This window comes from Megalops cyprinoides, chromosome 12 (assembly GCF_013368585.1).
Source record: "Megalops cyprinoides isolate fMegCyp1 chromosome 12, fMegCyp1.pri, whole genome shotgun sequence".
Classification (NCBI taxonomy): domain Eukaryota; kingdom Metazoa; phylum Chordata; class Actinopteri; order Elopiformes; family Megalopidae; genus Megalops; species Megalops cyprinoides.
The window spans coordinates 23,410,645-23,419,186 of record NC_050594.1 but is presented as its reverse complement, the minus strand read 5'-3'; positions in this window follow the sequence as shown (position 1 = coordinate 23,419,186).

Here is an 8,542-nt window from a genome sequence, read left to right as displayed (position 1 = left end):
TGTCAGTCAGCAGTTTGTTTCCCTGAGTATTCTATGGTTATCATGACGCGCCTGTAAATTTTGATTGAGTGCTTCATTCATTTCTGTGTTTGATGACTTCAGTTTTCCCCTCCTCTACAGTGCTTCTGACAGCTTAGCCGCCCTGTTTCACAGGGGCCTTGGCTTCGGCTGACCCTTGCCCCTAGCTGCCAATAAGCTTGTTCAGATATGTGTCTGACTAGCAGGGGCTCAGGAAGGGTCAGTGCCACACAGCTGTGTGCAAAGAATCTGTCCAAGACCGATCCATTGTTTTCATTTTAACAATAGATTCTAGATAGAAACGTGTCTGGATGAACGGATTCAGTATGTAACAATATGAAGCTGAAAACCTAAAGGGTTAATGCTTGATTCTGCTATGAAGTGTTCTACATTTTTATGGGGGATTGGATGTAATTTTCCTACCAGTCTAATTCTTCAGCTGAACAACACATGCATCCGGGAATCAATCATGGTCTAAAAGTATCCAATTAATGTCTAATTATTTGGAAGCACAAGTGTTTTCATGCAGCTTTGGTATTTTGTTATATCTAACATCTGGGCCTGTATTCATCAACCATGAGAGTCCTTCTAAAAGCAGCTTTAGGATAAAAAAAAAATCCTGCCACAGAGTAGGCAATGCTTGTTTTCCATAAAAAAAATTATGACCCCATAGATGACATGATTCATATGTGAAATATCGCACAAGTCATTTATGAGTTCCACACTGCCATAATTTCTATAAACACTGAAATGCAATTCTCTGACGAAGCTGGTGACAAATAAAATATCCTCCTTACCTGACCAATATCTTTTTAAAAGTTCCATGTTATCAAATGTATACAAAACGCATTTGCTCGTAAAAATTTTCCCCAAAAATGTGAGCATGCTGTCTTGATGTAGCCAACTTTCAAAAACTAACTAACCGGTTAGTCCATCTCATGAGGATATAGGTATTTAGTTACTTTCAAGTCTAAAAAATCTTGATAAATCACTCCTACTCTTAGGATTAATAGTGGGACCATACCGATGTTGAAAATGTATAATCTTCTAACATTAGAAAGCATGTACAAATGTATTCACAGAACCTCACACTCTCAATTCTCCAGGTGGTCCTTTTAACTTCATTTAATTGAGGTCTGTCTTTGTATTTGATGATATGCGTGACATGTTCATGTCATAGCTTTTTAAAGGTCATATATTTCTCAATATGAAATGTGTTTTAATATATTAATACAATGTGTTAAGGGATAAAATGTATTATGCCCATGTTTAATATATTTTAGTAGAGGCAACTGCCTAATTTCTTTTGGGGCTTGAACAGAAGCAGCAGTAATCACTGTTTTAAGAAACAGCAATGCAATGCATACAATATGAATCAGACAGCAATGAAATAAGATATAATTTTACATTTAGAACAATGCGAAGCCATTCACAAATATTAATATTCTGCATTGCTAGATCTGATGAAAATCAGAATGCCGTAGAAAGAACACAAAATAGCACTGACCCGCACCCCTCTGTTTTCAAGATTCAAACAAATCCACAGTGGGCTGACCAGAAATTAGATATAATGGAGATATTTGAAATTAATTCAAATCAATTCACGCTTTCACATGGAAGAATTAGAAAGGTCAGTTTTTCTATGGTTTCAGCAGCTACCCTTGTCCTTCTCTTCACATCAGAACTACCCTGTAGACCAACAACAATAACTAATGCACTCACAGGATTACAACTAAATAAGAGTTAGACTAATCCTCCAATGATGGCAACTTTAGCATATCTATGGAATATGCATATTTATGCAGTATAATAACACACTGACGATGACATTTATATGCTGGTCTAGTGGTTTTTTTTTTTTTTTGGACCCTGCTATAAAATTCAAAAAACATTTAAAAATCCAATAAAAACATGGTCAGTGATGATCATTTTAAGCCCATCTGTAATAAAGCCCAAATTAGTAGACATAACCATGACAGATCAGACTCTGGGATTGTGTGGGGCATAATTTCCTGTACTTAAAGTACAATAAATGTATGTTTTATTACTATCATAAAATATTCATGGTCCATGGCTGATAGAACTAGAGTTTCAGGGTAGCCCCGATGCATTGCTACGAGACTAATTTGAGTAATAAAACAGAAAAAGGCCAAATGGAAGCTTTCTCATGATGCCTAATAGCCTGGGATCTTAACAAGTACTTAAATATTTTAATAGATTTTAATATTTTACATGTATGAAATAATGAATTATTGTTTAATGGCTGTGGGTAATATGTATGTCCTTTATTAAGTGATCACTGAAAAAAAGAATAAAAGAAACAGTACTTTTATCACACTGCATTTCATTGATTGGAAATTACACAGCAACGGGTTTGGCTGTATTTGGCTGTTTGGGGGTATGTATGATGGAAATAACCACATTAACCCTGATGTCTTTCTCCTTACAAACGTTCATTTCTGCACCATCATACATCATTTATACAAATAGAATTTGGATTGAATTAGCCGTAAAATAAATGCCCAAACTTGGACCAAAAGAAGAAGAACAGCAGGCTCGTCATTCTGCTTGTAGTCTAAAGTGTGTGTAGGACTGAGTCAAGCCTGGCCTTGCACATTGTGAAGGTGTCTGCTTCCCTTACAAATCCTGGAAAGTTATTTTAGAATAACACTACTTTGGACTTTTTCTGCTTTGGACTTCTCCTCCTTATCTTCTTTTGTTTCTTCTCTGTCATAAATTTCCTGCCTTATTATATACTATACTGATTTAAAATAAAACATATCACATAAAAACACTATAGATGTGACAGAATTTGTTTTACCTGCGTGGTGATGACTGATGGGAAAAGTTGAACACTCTCTAGTGGCATGGGATTTTCTCTTAAACCTTCTTAAACCTGCAGCAGGCTAAGGTGACCTTGTTTTTTTGTAGTACCTCAGTCTTTGTTCTCTAGAGTACAGCTAGAAATGTAATTGAGACTATAGTAAAATGCTGGTGTTAACTAACAGAATAAATGTGAAATAAACATACACAAAGCTGCACATGATTCCAACCTAAACTGCAACCAACCAATGGCAAATGGACTGATGTAGCTGGCTCTTTATGATCTGTTGGTATGTTATTAATAATCATAGTAAATCAGTCTTTAGAAGCTTCATTTTTAATAGAGCATGTGAAAAAATTGTATATAAACACATTTGCTTAGCAGACACTTTCAGGAGTGAGTTGCTTAGATTACAATTTTTGCATGTGATCCATTTATGCAGTTGGATATTTAAATTTGAGTTAACCACCCAGTAACCTTTGGGTTACGTGCCGTGCTTCTTACCACTGTGCCACACTGCTGCATTAGTATGTGACAAAGGCTTATATGATGCACTGTTGGAAAAAAGAGCTGTCAATTACAATACCAACCCTCTGTCTCTACACCTTGTATAAATTAGCCAATGATTCAGACTAGTTTTTGCACCTCATCCATGTTCTACTCTCTCTCTTACACACACACACAAGGCTCGAGTAGTTTAGTTTTGAGTTTGAGTTTCTAGTTTAAACTATTGCATTGTTCAAACTCAGAAACTGAATAAGATTACGGTTAGTTTTGATAATGATTTGCTGAACCCAGTTTGCTTCAGCAGATGTACAGCTTTATAAACAGACAACGTGTAAAATGTAAGAAATTCAGTTGTGTCTCATCTAGTCCTTTCTGGCAATTTCATTATTAGTGTGCCAGGTGCCCAAAGTGCAAGGCACAATGCAGTGTTTGTTAGGAATTGTCTGCCTTCTGCTTCCACCATTAAAAAATAAAGTTTAACTCCCATACCCTTGGGTCAGTTTGATGAAACCTGATTGGGCTTTAGAGAGTAATAAGATGTACACTGACATAAAGCATAGCACTGTGTTTCTTCAAGGTAGTAGTCCCAGATTCATGTGCTAAGAAAATGCCTCAACGATCTATGAGGTTCGCCTTATTTTACACAATTTGCATTTTGTGTAACACTTAAACGTCAACTCATAGTGAAACATTGAACCTGCCAAATTTCAAAGGAATGAATCCTGCACAAAAATGGCTACTATAAGCTAGTGCAAATCTGTTATGCAAAGAAGTTGGAGCATGCCTGACTAGAGGCATGAGATAATGATAAAATGTATTGGCATTGACAACACTGGAAAATTTACATTTACATTTACATTCATTCATTTGGCAGACATTTTCATCCAAAGTGATTTACAAGTGAGATACAATACAACACAAATTTGTACTGCATGTCACAAACTCCTGTACCAAAAAAGAAAATGGATTCTACAAGAAGTGATAACAATTTGATCATAATGTGTCCAGCAAAAAAAAGAAGGTGATACTGGGTTACCCATATTGAAAAAGAGACAAGAGTCTTTAAAATAGATGGCCAGCGAGCTAATGTTGCAGTTAAATCTAACATATGCCTTATTACCACAATGTTAAGTAACTAGACAGCTAGCTTTAAAAAGATGGCTTTTAAAGGTTGAACTGAGAGCCAACTAATGTTTGCTGAGGTACCCAGTACATTAGTTAATTGGTTAACTTTGCTATCTGCTATCGGTGGCTTTTGCCTAGCCAACACAACACGTTTGCTCAAGGCAAGTTGTAAAGAATACTTTACTTGTCTTTGTATTTATATGCAATCATGTATAACAAAATGGTAATATTAGTAAGCAGCTGTAGATTAATGTTATGTAGGTAGCTAACTCCTGACTATTGATACCACAATCTAACTTTACCCTTTTTCTTATTATATGCAAATGTTAACTTTGCTATAAATGTCAAAGTATTAACTTTAACTACTAACTTTAACTGTTGCTTGATGGTTAGCATAACGTTCATTTCAATTGTGAACTTGTCTGTGCTCATTTCTTTTAATAATTTTACATCATTGATATAACCCTCCATGGCATACTACAGACCCTTTTGGTGACAGGTGAAATTAAACAACTGTTTTACCAAAAGCTGTACAGTATTTCCTGGCAAAGTTCACTCAGGGAAAAGGACATTCTCTCTATTCTCTCTCTGCAGTACACATTGAATGAATTATCATAGCGTGTCTTACTAAGCAACAGTAACTATGGGGAGGAGGGCTTAACAAAGAGTCCATTAACGAAGAGTCCATTACCAGTTAGGCTACTTCCCACTTTGTTTTGAACATCATCAAAGCCAATAAGCATCAGTGAACTAGCTAGCCCTATCACAAGCAAATTAAAGTGACAGACAGGCTGCCTATAAAATTAGCAACATAACAGGGTGGAGCCCGTAAATCTGAAAGGATACAAAATGACTGATGAATAGTTTTTTTTTTTTTTTTTTTACTGGAATAGTAGAGTTTTTCTAACAGTGGTCCAGTGGCCTTCCCACACCACAGAGGCTGCAGACATGTCTTGTTGTATTAGCCGATTCTGTTGCTGCTGAAAGCAAGTAACAGATTTTTGGTAATCAGTGCTTATTTATACTAATTTATTCTTGCTTCCCACCCCCAACATTGACTTTTGTGTTGTTGCCTAGTAACCCAATGTTTTGTACATTTTAGCAGGTGGGCTTAAAGGTGAAAGAATATAGTGTGTTTCTGGCCTTGAACACATAAGGGTTACAGAAAAGCGAGTTTATAAAATGTCAGAGAGAACTAAAATGGCCCAGGTAACTGAGGTCAAGCACACAGCTAATCTGAGAAACAGGTAATTAGTGTAATTAGAATGTGTTACTGTGCTCCATAGTACAAGATGATGAAAGTATGAGCTACTGTTAATATTTGGATATTTGAAATATGGTTTTTCACATACAAACAAGACAACCATCTAGCTGACCTTTGACATGACTATTATACTTTATAATTTGCTACACAGAAAGTTTCAAATTATTAATGTTTTTCAGTGGTAATATTGTTTGCTCACAAAACAAACAACTAGCAAGCAACTAACACTACTCACTGCTCTGTTCATGCCACCAATGAATTGGCATTTTCAGTCATGATTCTGTAGATTTTTGTGTTTAGCCAGGAGATCTCATTGCAATGCATGAAATTTACTGTCAAGGAACTAACAAATGATCATGTCATATATAGATGGAAAAATAATAAAATAAGCTTACAAGTATGAGATTTGTTAGGTTTGAGCATGATGGTTTCAGGATCACTCTCATCATCTCTGGTTATGTCTTTGAGCTGAACTTATGACTGTCTTCTGAGATGAGTACAAGGAGTAGTGGGTTCCTTTGCTATGAGAAATGCGGAATAACAATTGTCCAAATTCAAACTTATATTGGGTGTTAGGGCCATTCTTATAAATTTGAACGACTGTATAAAAGGTGACCTTTTTATTCTGCGCATAATTGCATGTTTGAAGTAACCCGATAAAGTTTCTTGTCAGCTGGATATCTTAGTAATTGAAATCTTGAAATGGACCAAAATGACATCCACTGTTAATGAAGACAAATTAAAGGTCTAATTTATTGTGCCTTTAGCCCTGGCTACAGTCTCAAGAGCGCTAGGGTATACAATCCAACATCAAGACAATTGTCCATTTTCCCATAATATCAAGAAAACTTATTAAAGGCATCAACATGTGTCTTTAAAAGCCAAGCAGAACAAATGGCAGAATATTAAATGGTAGCTTATACTGTACCCAGGGAAATGCCAGTGCTACTTCTGATTAATTACATTCTCTTATGGATATTTTACCCATGATAAAAAGCAGGTGAAGCAAAGAAATGTACAAGGTGCTATGACTATATGAAACTGAAAATTAATATCATGCCCAAGCATAAAATACCCTAATCTAGTATTAACATAGACAAGGCTGACATTGAGCAATAGATTTATAGTCTAGAATTTACTAATGGCAGTAGAAAAAAATACAGCTGAGCACTTTATCTCTCAGTACAGCTGACCTACTTGATATGTTAGATTTTGAATTCATTCTGCTATCATTTACTCATTCATATTATTCCTGAACAACCTCATAGCATTTGAAAAAGGAATAAATATCTTCTATTTACCAAAAGAAGTATATAATACCTTTTGCCACATCTCTCATAAGTGCACTCAAAACAAGACCGGAGTAACCTCACTAAATGCTTATGCAATGAGATCATGGCCAGGCGTACAGCATGAATAGTTGAGCTGAAAATGCAGGGTTTGGGAGAACAGCAAAGTAATTATACACAGTCTCAATTGCAACACAGTTTTATAGCCCCCTTCATTGGCAGTCAGCAAACATCTCTGAAATAATATAAAGAGGGAAAAAAAAAACAAAAAAACTTTAGATTTGGATGTTATAGGAATTGCAAAGCCAGACACTCCAGTGTCATTTTAATAGAACAATATGGTTTGGATTCAATTTTAAAATGCAGTTAATAAATAATGACATGTACCTCAGTCTTGCTTTCCTCTCTGGAACATATTTGGATAGCAGGCAACAACTAGTAAGCTGTTTTGTTGTCTTGATCTTGCAACCTTGTAAACTGCCAGGGAGTTATACCTGTATTACTGGTCATAAGAGCCTGAGATGGTGGAAGAGAGGCATGACCCAAGGCCCCCCCCCCATCTCTGACCACTTGCACTCAAAGCAGCAGGTACAGCAGCAAGAGGGAGACGCGGATGCTTTGCCTGTCACTCAGGCAAATGGGCAGGTGAGGCTGCTGCAGAGAGGCAGAGACACCCATAGCTGTGGAGGCCATATTGTGACATGGTAATTGCACCATCAGGAACCACCACTCCGTTTGGGTAAATGGGAGCATACAGACATGACACTCATTGCTGGCAATGGTTTGCAGCAATTTATGAATTATGGAGAAGCTGGTCACTGCTTTTCACAAAAAAAATGAGAAGAAGCAAAACTCAAAAAGCACTATTTATTTCCTTTCTTGTAACAAATAAAAGGAACCAGCCTCAGCAATCAGTTGCAGAGCAAAATATGAACACACCTGTATTAATATGCCTTTAATTAGGCAGGTGTGGCTCATTAGCACAATTAGTGCTGTCAAATTGCATTACACAATGAGGAACATATTGATTAACAGACACAATCAGCGGAGTGTAGAATATGCAATTATGAAAGTGGTTGTCAACTGCACTTAAACCGGGTGAGGTTAAAAAAATAAAAAAATAAAAAATCTTTTGTGCACACACAAGGAGCAGTGTGAAGTAGTAGCTCTGCGTGTTTGTTTCTGCCTTGACTGCAGCCAAGCCAAGAGTTGTTGCCCAAAGGCAGACACATCATTGGCCATCCTTGAACCATAATCCCTTTTGAGTAGGGTCAGGAAGTAGGAGTTTAACTCCCCCTGTAGTCAATCAATAGAGCATCTCCACATGCACATGAATTAAATCAGAAGAATAATAAATTCCTGTGAATTTTGTAATTTAAATTCATAGTGCAGTCTAAATTTTTGCATCACATTCTTTTCTAACTGGTGTGCCATTGGAAAAAAAAAGTTTAAGCTATTGGAGTTATTTTTGGGCTTATAATAATAAAATAAAATAAATAAGAAAAATAAGAAATA